General features: G+C 36.7%; 1 long non-coding RNA gene across 1 annotated transcript; it reads left to right on the top strand.

The window, feature by feature from the left end:
* On the top strand, positions 422–14,796 carry LOC110394396. Its single transcript, XR_002435591.1, has 5 exons — positions 422–505; positions 1,523–1,621; positions 12,028–12,108; positions 12,798–12,866; positions 13,567–14,796. It is a non-coding gene; the product is annotated as an uncharacterized LOC110394396 (long non-coding RNA).

The raw sequence follows: 15,006 nt of genomic DNA, 5'->3' as shown, positions 1-15,006 counted from the left end.
GAAATAAAATGTGTTTCAAAATAATACTCATACAACTTGTTATATACTTTAATATTTGCCTGTATATATATTTTGTGTGAAAGACTAGCAGCTATGTCTGTAATTTAAAGCAAAACCAACTCCAAGTATTCCAGGGAAAAAGAGAATTCCCAAAATGGGAAATGCGCTAAACCAGAGGTGTGCACAGTCTTGAAACTCCTGATGGAAATAAGTGATTGTCCTAACCAATATAGTATTCAGTTCTGCACGCTGAAAAATGAAACCGTTTGGAGGGTGCCTGGGGACCATTAGGTCGTGGCAGAAACTAATGATTGAGCACCTGGTGAAGGGGCATGGCCAGCCCTAGGAGCACAGGTGGAAGCAATTCATGTGTGACCAGAAGGGGTGGACCCAGAGTTCATCCCTCCCTAACCTCGTTTAAGGACTGGCAGCCAAAGGAGAAGTGTTTCTACTTGGAGATTGCCTTCTTTGGTGGTTTCTAGCAAGCCTTGACACTCAGAAACAGGTAAGTTATTCTTTCTTTGTTACTGGACTGTGACAGATACCTTTCTTGGGTGACTCAAAAAAGTGGTCAAAGGTGATTATATCTGCTGCTTGTCCTTATAGAAGGTTTTCATTAATACATTTAGTTAAGGGTTTTGTTAGCTAAGAAACAGAAAGATAGGTTAATAAGTTGCAGGTAAGTGGTAGTTTTTGATGTTATATGTAATTTTGTTAAAATCTGAAATGAGTGAAGTTAAGGTGATTAACCAGGATATTTAGCAGTAATGAGAAGACTGTAGAAGCTACTTGTCTAACCTGATGGAGTTAGGTGAAGCAGGTAGCACAAGGCAGCATATGTTTCTCAAGTACAGATACCGTTTTTGTGGGAAGAAAAAAGCAACTAGCTTCAGCAATCTCTTCAACAAGAGAAGACTGTAAAACTGTTTAATTTTTCTATGAGATAATGTCTGTTTTCCTATGCACCGCTGAATAATGCCCTGCTTATCTACCAGGTTGTTTTTTCTTCATTATACAATATGGTTTGTTAATGCAATGATTGATGCTTGATAGTGGAGAAAATTAATGTCTTGATCATCAGGAAGTTTAGCTGAGTTTTTGCAGGATCACAGATAGGGTTTTAAATCAATGCCTCATTGGTGACTCAGATTTGAATCTTGTCCCTGCCATTCAGTTTCTGGCAAGGGCTACAGCTATGTTAATCCATTTTAGTTTGACTTTTAATTTTGGATTAAAATCAGCTCTAGGTAAACAAGTGATTGTTTTATTTAAGGCTGTACCAAAAATTCCCTTACTGTAACACAAGGAATCTACATCTAAAAGAGTGATAGAAGTGTGTGGGGGCAGGGGGGGAGGGGGTTATGGTTAGGCCACTACCAAAACCCTAAGCTATTTGCCAGATTTGTACTAAAATAGCTATTTACAATCATTAAGCTCATTGGATGCAGCTGTGTCCCTCATGGCCCAAATTAAAGAACTTTTTCAGGTGGCCAGGTGCTTAGCAAGTCACTTATGTTTCCAGTTCTATAGGAAAACAGACTGAGGAAGCTGTGACAAAACTCTATCACAAAGCCAACTGATCCACTTCAGAGATCTCAAGTGGTGGGGAGTACGGTTTCAGGTGAGAAACTATACTTGGTAGTTGCCAACTCTTAAAATCTTCATTGTGAAGAAGAAAACCAATGTTTTTAGAGCTTTAGGAAATGCTGGAAAGTGTAATCTTCATGTTTTTGACAATCAGTGAGCACAGAGCCGAGAGAAGTGTAGCCAAGGTGGGAGAAAATAGTGGAGCTAATTAATTCTGTGTTCCGTATCTTATACTGGAAATGGACAAGTAGTTGCAATTAAAGGATGTTCCTTTTTGAAGGTGAGGCTGCTGTGGAAGTCGGGAGTAGGCTATGGATATAAATATAAGAGTTGATGCACTGCTTTGAACAGTAGTATACCTTGCAAAGCACACTGCTTGCGTACAATTCATGGAATCTGAGATCTCAATCACTGATGCTACTTCAGTTTGGAAAAAGTATGTAAGTTGCTCTGGAGGTAATGCCTTCTATTTAGCTCCATGGAAGTTGCAACAGAAACAAAGAGTACAATAGCACTATTTGAAATAGAAAGTTCTCAGCTACAAAACGTTATTTTCCAGCATAGTCACCACCATTAGCTATGCACTTTCACCAGCGATGAACAGGAGCCTGCATGCTACACTTCTCAAAATTTGTACCAGCAGAGGTGACCCACTGTTACTAGTGCTGGAAGATACCACTTGCTAGTTCTCTGTGCCCACATCCACTGATTGGTCTCCATAAACATTCAGCAAGTATTGATGAATGTCAGTGGGTGCTTTTTTTTTTTTTTTTTTGCATGAGGGTGTTCTGTTCTACACCTCTGCTTTATCCACACTTGCTTGTCAGATTGCTCCTCTGCTGCCATCTGTCACACAGCAACAAAATGTAACAGAATATTGATGGGAAGATTCAACCTTTATTGCTATACCACCAGCATCCACCTCTGATGTTGTGGGTAAACAAAATAAAATGGGAGACGTTACTTCTGCAACAGCCCTGATAGAACTGTGAAGAGATCTTGCTAGAGCAACAAGACTAGGAATTTTGGCTACTTATAAGGCTTTGTAGACTTTTATAACCTAATTTGAGGCTAAGTAATCTGTCAGTGGAAACCCACCTGATTTTTCTATGCTCTTGGCAGAGCTATATAAAACTCAATACAGTGACAATAAGTATTTTGATTTGAAATAATTTGCAGATTCTGGTGAAGGTATGTTGTGACAACAATTTTTTTCCCAAGAGCTTTTGATATGGTTTTAGTTCCTGAATGGATTTAAGATATGGCCTCAAACAGTTCATTACTGTAATCTTATATGCACTTCTTGGGGAAGTTCCAGAAAACTGCACTCAAGCAAAGTTCACAAAAGCGTTAACAGATCATTAAACAGCAATTGCAGTTTAATGGTCATTGAGGAAACTTCCTGAGATTAGAGTATAGCAGCACCAACTGTACTCTTAGTGGGGTTCTTCCTGCAGGAAAGAGTATTTAGTGCAGTTAGGTAAAGATCTGATTTAAATTCCTGTTATTTATCTATGGATGTTATTTAGAACTAGCTTGGACTTTATACACCTTTCTTAAGAAAACTTTTAACCAGAAGTTTATTTTTAATTGGTGGAGGATCAGAGAAGAGATAATTATCACTTCAGTCTCTTCTCATTAATCTTTAGAAAGATGAAAAGACTTCCTTGGCATCTATTAAGTAGTGGAGAAAGTTTAAAAATATATATATTTAGCAGTAAAATTGAAGAAGTAAGCTTAATAGTTCTGTTTTTTTTTTTTGTGCCTTGTTTTGTTGTTAAAGTTTTCCACTGGTGCTTTACATTAATGTTTAGTTTAAAGAGAGAAATGTTCTAAAGGAGTCTCATGTTGAGATGCAAAACCTTACATGAGAGCTGGTTCATATGGCCAAAATCTGGTACAAATGATATAAAGTGTAATATCGATGTACCTGTTCAAACTGTTTATGGCCTGACTTGGACTTCTGTTGTTATTTCCTGCTTCTGGCTCTTCCTGATAACTAGATACACTCAAGTACAGTTAAAATTCCTTACTTCTGTCAAAGATGTGGCCCACCTTATCTTTCATATTTCTTATTGTCTTATGACACTTGTATAATTGCAGTGGTGCTGAGGAGGCTGGAGATGGGAAGAAAATTTTTTCCCCTCAGTTATTTTTAAGCGATAGAAAGCTGAGGAGTTGAAGGGTCATAGGATGAGGCAAGGGGATTAGAAAATGTTTCAGAACTTCACAGTACATGTCTGCCTTTGCACAATGGCATACACACACAAAAGAAGAAAATATTCTGAAGTGGAGGTTTCTTATTTAGTGTTCAGTCTCGAGGGGGGAAAAAGGTAAATACTGAACAACTTTCATTAGAGATATCTAAAGTATTGCAGTAGACAGAGGAACTCCAGTGACTTGTAAACCAGACTCTTCTTATCAGTAATGCGCCATGATAGAACAAGGGACAATGGGTAAAAACTGCAACACAGGAAATCCCACACAACATGTGGAAGAACTTTTTTTTTTTACTGTGAGAGTGACAGAGCATTGGAACAGGCTGCCCAGAGAGGTGGTGGAGTCTCTTCTCTAGTGATATTTAAGCCCTGCCTGGATGCTTTCCTGTGTGATGTGCTGTAGGGAACCTGCTGTAGCAGGGGTTGTGCTCTGTGATCTCCAGAGGTCCCTTCCAACCCTTATGATTCTGTGATAGTTTACCAATGACCATTTGCAAATATCCTGGTGTTTTTTGATATTGCATATAGAAATTTCATAGAATAATAAATGTCAAGTAATGCATATATTATTCAAGAATAATTAATTTTTCAATGTAATGATCGGAAACAATTTATCTTGTAGAACATATGCTGAAGGGACAAAAAAAAAAAACCCTTCACCTATTCAAAGAAAAGTGCAGGTGTTGATGTAGCAGCTGCTCACAAGGAGTAATGCTGCCCTCACTTTGTATTGTACTTATTGGTACCCAGTACCAGTTACCTGCTGAAATATAGGTCATGCCAATGTCAGTGCTGTCTGGGCTTTCAGAATACTTGACAACAGAGCTAAAACGCAAGTTTTAGCCTCAGAACTGTGAGGCCAATAAACATTCTACTGTAATGTGTAATGTGGTACATCTTTACCACTGCTTGAATCCAGTTCATGTGTCATTAGACATCACATTTTCCTTGAGTTCAGAAATGAAAAAGACAAAACTGTATGTTTGCTTCCTGGAATACTATTAAGAAGCTCTGAAAAACTCACTTGGAAGTCACCTTAATATCATTACAAACTGGTACCCTTGGATTTTATGTGACTTAATGTAAATTTTCAGTTGGGGGGAAAAGATTACTAAGGATAAATCAAGTAGATTTTGTTTGTGAATTAAAGGAAAGGATACAAACTTAATATTTTATGGTATATCTGTGTTTTTTGGCTTGGTATGCTGGGCAAAAGGGTCAATTTAGGCAGAGACAGCACATATATAGAAGACTCTATAGAAGAATTCACTGTGTCTAGAAATTACAGGCTGATGTAATGAAACTGTATTTAAAAGAAAATAATTAAGAACATCCTGCTCAGGGGTTTGGAACACTTGCGTGAAGAACATCTATTGAAACAGTGATCTTTCTGAACAGCCACCTGCAGGTACGGAAATGTGGTGGCTGGCTGGAGACTGAATTTTCTCTCTTAAATTAAGATGAACTGAGACTGCTTCTAAAGTTTTGGCCTATACAGATGAGCAGAAACATAGAACAGCTATCTGTACTTGCCTGGAGTACTGTAACACCATGGGCTTGGTCAGGTTTGCATCTTGGGCATTACATGACTGTGATCTCAGGGAAAAACATATAATAATTTTAAAAAGGACACTAGAAGGTGAATGTGCTTATGCTAAGGTGTTTAGTGTTATAATGCCCTAATAACATCTAAAGGCCTCAGGTAGTGTCTATGCCCTGGTCTGTTTTTGTATTGTTTTATCTAAGTTCCCTACCATAAGAACATAATTATGTAGTACAGCTGAACCAAACTATAGTAGCCTGTAGTTTAAATAAGATTTTCCGTGGTTTTGCCTGAAAATAGAATTGTGTTACCTGCTGTGCCTTTCAGGTCCGTGTAAATTGTGTTCTCTATTGATTTACATCAGCAAACTTCTATGGGTTCAGCGTGGAGCCATGGTGAAGGGAAACTTTGACTCCTCCAAAGTCAAATGTATTTAAAATTAGTTAGTAAACTTTGTGAAGCTACACTTCATGCATTTAAACTCATCTCTTTACACCTGTAAGGAAAAGCAATATGATTTAGAGACATGTGAATCATTGCAGTTTTTCATGAATAATGCATTTGTTTGTTTCAGCATGTTATCTGATAATATTTAGTAAAACATGTTTACCTCTTCAGCATAAACATTGCAGATTTGATGTAATGTATTATGCATGGAACTTAGCTAGATTTTATTTGATTTGGATTTTGTTTTGGAGCGCACTTATCCTCTGACCACAGCGTTTATCTTACCATTTCATCCAAGTTTTCTGCTTGCCTCCCCTGGCTGTTCCTCCCCTAATACTTCAGTCAAGTTTTCTAAAAAGATAGAAGCATGAAAGATAACCCCTCAAAGCTTTGTGAGAACAGATGGACAGATAGAGGAGGAAGTCCATTCATCACATTAAATAAAACAAATAGCCTAATTAACTCTTAAATTTTAGAAAACATCAGAAAGGAAACATTTGACTCAAATATAAAAACCAATTTAAGTACAGAATGTTAAAAAAAAAAAAAACAACTCACGAGTAAGTGTTCTTGTGCTTTTCAAAAATACCTGTATTTAAGTATTCAATTACCTATAAGGATTCTAATTTTTTTCTCCTTCAGCTGCAACAGGAGGAAAACAGGTCTTCCATATCAACAGCCAGGGAGTTCAATCTGTAGAAAAATGGGTAGTATATCAAAGTAGATAAATAGTAGTTAAGCTTGACAACAGAAATATCTTTAGGTTTAACTAAATCTAAATAAGTCTTTCTCCCTAACTAAAATAGGGGACAAAAAATAATAAATGTCAAGACACTTACTGTGGAAAATAATTTTTTAAGGAAATTATGTTTTTCATGTTTTTTTTTACCAGCTAAGCTTTCAATCTACAGCTATTTTAGGATGGTGTAGTGTATTGGCTCCTTTTTATGAAGCAGTGCAATATATTACTTTCTGGTGACTATTCCACAGAGGGAGAAAAGAACTTATTACTGCTTCAGAAAGCTGAGTTCTCTTGAAGCAAAGCAGTGGAGGTCAGTGTTCTTGCCACAGAAGCACCGGCTTCAGCTCCTCAGTGAATATTGAGTGGGTGAATTTTTTCACTATCAAGTCTGTTTGTAACTCAGGTGTTACAATAGGACTCAAATTACTCAAATTTTCAAAAGTCATTCATAGTCCTAAGCTGACTTCTACCAATTCCCACAGCAAATTGTTAAAATGAGAACTATGGCCCAGAATTAGTTTTCTAACATCTGCAGAGTAATGATTTATAGTAGACTGTTAACATACTGAGCTTCCCTGTAGTCTTCCTGTTTTGAATTATTCCCCCTGATTTTTTTCCAGATTCCATTGTTAGTTTTTCTTCTTTCTCTATTTAAATTACTCTGCAAAAGTTAATACAACTGAAGCTGTGTTGTGCACCTTGAGAATGCCAAGGGGAGACAAAGACCGCTTAGAGTCTATTCTCCTCGCTATTTTGACCCATTTGGATCCCATTGAGTGGGTGTTGCACCTTGCTCCACAGTCAAAATAAACTGGACACAATAAAATTAATACTCTGTAGACTTCTTAAATGATGGGGACTTTTTTCTTCTCCAGGGCAGTTGAAATATAGAATACTTTTTAAATTTTAAGAAATGAGTTACTTGTAGCATTTGTGAGCATTCAGTACTTCTGCAAGCCCTGTCTTTAATGTCTGAAATTGAGCCTTAACGTCAAAGAAAGATGGTGGCAAGTCAAACACTTCAATGAGAAATGGTTTACTTGGCATTTGTAATAGGCATATGGGTAGAATTAGTTACCTAGTTCACCACTTTACTCCGTTAACCTTTTATTTCCTTTTCATTCAGTGTGTACTCCCTTTTCTATAATACATGACGAGTATCCTAGAAACAAATCCTATTACCCGATGTGTGTTCATCTTGTTGCCCACAGGGAATCCTTTGGAAAAATAGCATAGAAGCATATTTTGTAGCTAGTAGAGGAAATGAGAGCCTTGCCTCGACTCTGGAACTCCTAAATGAACAGATATTATTAAATTTCCTTGACTGTACATCCTGCTGTCTTCATGAAGTTGAACTCCCATATTCTCTGGTAAAATGTGTGGCAGAAGAAATGTGTTAACATGGTGGAACTTGTAAAGAATGAGATGCTGAATATTGCTTACCTAGTGTTAAGACAGTGCAAGCGTTGGTTTTAGGGAGAGTGGGCTAAAATATGAAAACTTGCATGAATTTTTACATAAGTAAAATTCATGTCCTTGATGCAAAGGACAATATTCCCTTCTCCACAGCAGGAAACTCTCTAACAATTCTCAGTACAATTACTAGAAAATGTTATTAATGTGAAGAAGTGTTTTGTTCCATGAAAATGCTGAGACATATTGAACTGAGATTAAAAACAATAGAAGTGCTGAGGGACTCTGAAACGAACGGTTACCATTAGTGAAACTGTAAGTAACCAAAATGTGAATCTCATCTACTGTCAATCCTCTTTAAACAGAGGCAGCAATTCACTGAAATTACTTATGTGAATGAGAAGTTTTGAGGGAATTAATGTAAACCATTTCCAATTAAGACCTCACCCCTCTCAGAAATAGATTTTTCATAGCAGCAGCAGCAATCCTAGATATTTAGAATGAAAGCTGTTCCTAAAGGCTTTCTGATATTTGCTCCTTCTGTATAAGAAGGGGAAAATCTGAATCAAATAACTGTGGAAGAAAAATTTGAGCCAACAATGATTAAAAACGAAAGTGAAATTTCAGTTCTGAAAATATGCGAGCACATTTACCTCCAAATGTAGTTCTACTTATTTCTCTGAGCAAACTTCAGTAGTTGTTTGCAGAATCAAGGCCTAAATCTGCAAAATACAACTTGTTTCTGAGGTTCAGTTCCACATGAATTCATGAGTATTGTGACAGTCAGGAGAGGCCTAAGAGTTCTGGGAGAACGCTGAATATTGAAGCTTTACAGTATCATTCATTTTTTTTATTATATGGACAGGTTTTCAAGGTGGCTGAGAACAGTTTAAACCCAAATGTCTGTTCTAATCACTGATTTCTTTGCAATTTGTATTTTGGTGTGTAAGAGAATGGGAAGTTGCACAGTGTATTCAGCATATCACTGAATGGTGCATGGCTATGGTGCCACAGCAGTAATGTGAATTGGATTGTAAAGCTTTTGGTCATTTATTTGCAATCCATGTGAATCAGCCCCTTAAGTAGAAGGAAGGCTAAAAACACCAACAAGATTCTATTAAGTGTGTGTAGCGGCATAGTGCTCATGTTTCAGTTAACTTAATCTGTATCTTTCTGAATACTCCAGTACTCCATGAGAAACTCCTGGCTGGATTCTTCCTGAGCACAGCAGCTTGCTCGTTGCTGTTGTCCTGTGCTGGAGAGATTCCTAATAAATTCTTAGGACTTGTATCAGTGAAGTCTGAAAGGAAATGTTTAAGCAGGTGTGTAACCTGAAGAAACAGTATCTTAAGGAATAAGCATCTATTGATAACCAAGAATGTGGATTGACAGCTTTAAAACTGGTAAATACTGAGGATTGTGATATTTGTATAAACACAAAGAGACTTGTGTTCCAGTAACAGCTGCATGAATTTGGAGATGTTGAAATATTTTGAAGTTTTTATTTTGCCTTCATTTTTAGTGTGAAATTGTTATTTTTTATCAGATTTACTCAGATTATTAGTTTCAGATGTTGTGTAGAGATAAAGAAATAAACTGCAAAGATGAATAAATACAGCATCTCAATGCAGAGGGATTTTATTTATGCTCCTGTTATTACTGATTATTCCCCACTCTAAAATATTGCCTGCAAAAATATGCAAGCTAAGCAGAAAGGATTTTGAAGGCCTGAAGAGTTTTGGTAAGTAACGCTATAGTCAAGACCTTGAATGGTCTGTTCTCCTAAAGACTTTCTGCATATGCCTCCAGATAGCCATTAAGTTATCTAAATTTTCAAGATAACCCAGAGAAAGTTTTACCTAAAAAAGATAAGGGGGTGAAACTGCTTAAGTACACTTGTATACTGGTGTGTGTATGTTAGCAGGTATAAAGCCAAGAAATGGCTTCATTTCATTTATTTTTAAATTATGTTAGTGGTATGTCAAACTTCTCAGAGCACCAGGAAAAAAGTATCAAAAACAAAATCTGAAGTGAAAAGAATTCTCTTCTTGTTATGTCTTCATCAGAGGACACAAAGAATCTGGATTATGTTTCACGTTTCATTATTTGTCATGGTTTTATGATTTTTTAATCTGTATTCCACATCATAACATCATGCAGTGCACTGGGAGTTAAAAAGTTAGTGCTCCAGTTCTGTGGACTGCTGATCTCCGGGTACCTGGTTCTCAGAAGAGAAGAACTACATACCCCAGAGGACCTTGCGTTTGGAAGGAAAGATAAAACTCTTTCCAAGTCACGAGATGCTCTCTTTTCTCCTGCCTGGGAATGCACGTTCCCCCACTGTTCTGTCTTCTATTCTTAGAGTAAGGCTGTCAGGTTCGGACAATCTCTCTCTCATATTTTATTTGATTTATTAGCCTCAGTTCCTATTATATTGTGTTATCTTGCATTCCAATATCATATTTAGTAAATGAACTTTCTTCCTCAGGTCACTGGCACTGTTTTGTTTTTAGGCCCATCTCCCTACCCTTCCCCCCCCTTTTCCCCGTTCCCCGACCCGTGTGGGTCCCCTACCCCATTAGTCACAGAACTGGGCCAAACTGTCCTGTAAACTGTCAACACCCTGCCCTCCCTTTTTGGGCCAGTGGGCCTGCTGACACCCTGTCATGGACACAGATCTAGAGATAACTCCGTGACATGGAACTCTGTTTCTTGGAATTTGTCTGCCAAGATCTACCTGTGGAATTATTTCAGAATGTTTTCTGTCACTAAATAGTGAAGTTTGCTTTTGATTTTCTTTTTGTATGCATGGTAGCAGCCAATCTATGCATTAAGAATGTAATCTTGTAGCATGACTTGCTTTCTCTCCCTTTGTAAGTTGATTTAGAAGATGGAATTCCAAGTATCAACATGTGCCACTGTACCTCTCAAACAACCTGGTCTTTGGCAGTAAGTAGTAATCATCTGGGTCGTATCAAAGGGATACAAAAATTTACTGAGAAATTTTATAAATACTAATTGTTTACCTCTGTTATAATCATGAGCTAGTCTTTCAAGTACTGCATACTTCTCTCCACCAGCTTTGAGTATGGTAGATGTTGCGTTGGCCCTCTTACTGAGGTAGTGCTATATAATACAATGAAGAACAAATGTTTTTGGAGTTGGTGTTGAGTATATTTTCAACAAAAGTAATCAGGGCAGGGATGAATATTTCTTATGCAAATGATACAGCTTTTGTCATGGCTGTAACAGATTTACTTAAAGCTAAGTAAATAGTACTTTCCAGAAAGGGAATAAGTTGGTAAGAGACACTTCCTACCTGAAGTTCTTGCAAAGAGTTTGCTTTGAACTGATCTTTTCTAAGGAATTACTTCAAATAGAATTTTCATCAAGGAATTCCCTACCAGCTCAGTACTCAGGGTAACATAATAGTCATGTTCATATAGAACAAATATATACAGAATAGAGATGTCCACATTAGATTTCCCTGGCTCTGTGTGATACTTCAGATTTCACTGTCTCAACTGACAGCAATGATTTAGAGTGCAAGTAAACTATTAGCATAATTAGATTAAACATGTCATGCTGCAATTAGAATTGCCTCTGTCAGACCATTCTTCATTAATATAACTTGTTCAGAACATATTGTCTGCTTCTTGATTCTCCTAGACTAATTGGGTATGTGTATGGATGCTTGGACTGCTTAATTATTTTCATTGTTCACAATTAACATCTTACTGAACTGGGCCCTGATCTCACTTGGAGAGAAGCTGTGGGATTGACATAAGCCTGGGAGAGGTCTCTTGGCCAGATGTCCACCAGGCCAAAACAGCAGACAAAGTAGGGAAGAGTTTGAAATGGAGGAAACATAAGTGGAAGGAGTTAACAGCTCTACTGTGAGAGAAGGAAGATATCAACTGAAGAGTTCTTTGGAAGCAGATCTTCCTGCTTACTAATAGAATTGAGAAATGTATCTGAGTTAAGAGGAAAGTTGGTGAAGTTGAATAGAAAAAATACGGGAGAGTACGAGTCCTTTTCTGAACAATCTGTAATAACTGAATATCATGCTCTTGTAGTAATCTTCTGATGTGATGATTCAAAGATCTCCACATGCACTGACTTTCCAAGCCTGCTGATGTAACAGACTTTTTGCTATGGTGAGAAAAAAATTTACTTAATTTGATGTCTGTTTAGGAAAAGAACCTCAAACAACTACATTTTTGGAGATGTAAGTTGAAATGTTTGTTAACCTTCCCTTTAGAAAAAGGCAATTTTGGAATGAAAAATGCCATTCCAAAAATAAAAATAAAAGATGACATTAAATGAAATGTCAAAACAGAATGAGTCAACATTTCTAAAATATCTCCTTTTCTCAACAGTCTTCAACTAAAGCTATTTTCCAAATGTAAAATGAAGGCAATTTCCAGCTCTTTCCATCCAGACTGACATCATGCTACATTTATTTTATGACCTTACTATTTGCCAGCAATTTTTGGCCAGCACTGTTCTTTCCTTTCCTTGAGGGAAGTTTATGAAATCACTTCCTCCGGTGCTGAGATGTAGTTCTGCTTCCAGGAAAAACTTTCTAGTGCATGCAAGTAGAAAGAGAAACTCAGTGCATGCTCACACACAATGATCTCAGTCTACAATGCTGCTGTCTAGCTAAGATGAGCACATTAAAAAGGGATTGTGTTGCAGTATAGCCAGAAGGCTTAATTTTTAGCCTTACAAAAAAAAATTTTTTTGGTTAACTGTGGTGAAAATGCTAGCATCACTTTTTGTCTTAATGACCAAGTGTTCAGCTGTGCACCTTTATCCCTTCTAATCTGCTTTCTGACTTTTCCAGTGAACAAAACAGTTGATATTTCATCATGGAATTAGAGGAGAAGGAACACAGTCTGGCAGCTTGCTTCAGGTAATACTTGAATACTTGTTGGGTATTCACATACAAAAAGCTAACTAAATTACTTTGCAATCTGCAACATAGGACTTAAAATGTAGAATCATTGGTTCCTTCAGTGTGGTCAGTTATTATGTTGTATCAGCCTTTTGCTCATAAATAGGTCTGTTGTTTGAACTCCTCGTAAGTTGGTCTTCCACATAAGTTCTTAACTTTGTGGTAACTACCAGGAAAATCAGGGGACCTATATAGAAGTTTGCTAGTCCAAATTTCAGTGGCTTAGGAATCTTTCAAATTTAATAGGTCATTTGGAGAAATTTGGTTTCCTTTGACTCCTTCCGACAAATGCATTGATATAAAGGAAATTACAGTGGTTTTCATAGAACATAAAAATTGAAGTATTTTTCCTGTGGTATCCTAAGTCCTTTGTGTTGTATTCTACATTTAATATATTTCTCAATTCTGTGTAGTAGAGTGATAAGGCTTCTGTAGTTCTGTAATAGAGTAGGAGTGATTCATATAGCCATTGAAACTTCTGCAAAAAGGCAGATTTAAAATTCATCAACCAGTTTTATTCAATATATGATTGCTGAAGGACTTTTTACATGAATATACTCTTCTAACATATCATCATAATTACGTTTAGTTTTAAGTCATGAATAACAGTCTAAGATATTGTTCATATCACTTTTCTATTCTTCTATCAACCCTCAAGTTGCAGGAGGTGCTCTAGCTTTCCTGAACCTGGAGCTTCAGCCCTGATGAGAAGTGCTTGCACTATTTGTTCAGACCTCTTCTATGGGCAAGTTGTGTCAAGTTTTGCAGCCTTGTGCTTCAAATAATGTAATGGGTTGATGGTTTCATTGCAAGATTTTGAATGCAAACTCAGGGGGTAAAGTATTATGCTCATTTCCTGTAGTGTTTTTCGTCTCTCTGTTTTCCACACTGTCTTCATTTTACTGGACTTGAATACTGGATGTGCCACATGCTATTAAAGGTACACTATCCAGACAATAAGCAGATATTTTTCATGAAGCTTTTAAAATGTGATCAGTAAGTCAATTTAAAATTGAGTTTTACAAAGCTGAGATTCATTTGCCGCAGTCATCTTAAACAATAAAGCACTTATTATAATACATAGCACATTTAATCCCATGTATAATTTATGGGCGTGCCAGTTAGATCATCAGAAGTCTGACAAGAAAGCAAAGGAATGAGTGGCTGACTGCAGAGAAACTTTCCTCATGGAAATGTCATGTCTTCCTATGGTTTAAATAGCTGTTGACTAAAACACCCGTTTAAGCTTATTTTTTCACTAACATACACTTAGAAAAATATATTTCTTTTATTTTTAATTTTTGAAATGAAATGGCTTTAAGTGCCTCCTTTTCTAACTGCTTAAATTATACATCTAATTTTTCTTCATTGTGGCGAAGTATCAAAGTTACAGCTTAAAAAAGGAAGAGTTGCTGAACATTCCTGGGGCTGTATCTGTCAGCTAGAAACACTTCTTTGCAGCAGGAGTCTTATCCTGAACAAGTTGTAGAGCATCCTGCGTGATGTACTTTTCATTACAATATAAAATGTAGTAATTTTGGAGGGTGCTTGAGCTAGCTGTCAGTGACCAATCCTTACAATTGAAAATGGCTATAAGCAAGGTTTTGGGTTGTTCTTTACAATATGCTGCATTCCAATGTAAAACTGAAAATCTGACTGTCTTCAGATCTCTAGAGAATAACAAAATAATAGGAGTTGGAAGGGACCTCTTGATATCATCCAACGTTTTTGATGACATCTTTCTAGAAAGAAATCTTTTTCTGGGTAGTTTTTCAACTATCTTCATAGTTTTAAGACACACTTTTTTTTAAAAAAAATTTACTTCATCTTCTTTGACCATGCATGTAATAACCCTGGACTACTCAGCATACAGTTTTGTTTGAGAATAAATGCCTTCTATTTTCCTCCTTGTGGATTTTGAAATTTAGTTATATTTTGTGATGATTAGTCTTGCACAACTAATTTTCTGTCTCAAAAATCAATTATTCTAAACACTTTTCTGAAATCAATCTTACTGCATTATGTTCTACAGATACAGGCTTTACTTAGTCAACTTAGAGTTCATGCTCGTTAGCAGGGTCTTCCAAATTCTTTATTT

The sequence above is a fragment of the Numida meleagris genome, chromosome 2, assembly GCF_002078875.1.
Source record: "Numida meleagris isolate 19003 breed g44 Domestic line chromosome 2, NumMel1.0, whole genome shotgun sequence".
Taxonomy (NCBI): domain Eukaryota; kingdom Metazoa; phylum Chordata; class Aves; order Galliformes; family Numididae; genus Numida; species Numida meleagris.
The sequence above is the reverse complement of the archived record's forward strand: the minus strand, read 5'-3'. Positions and strand labels throughout refer to the sequence as shown.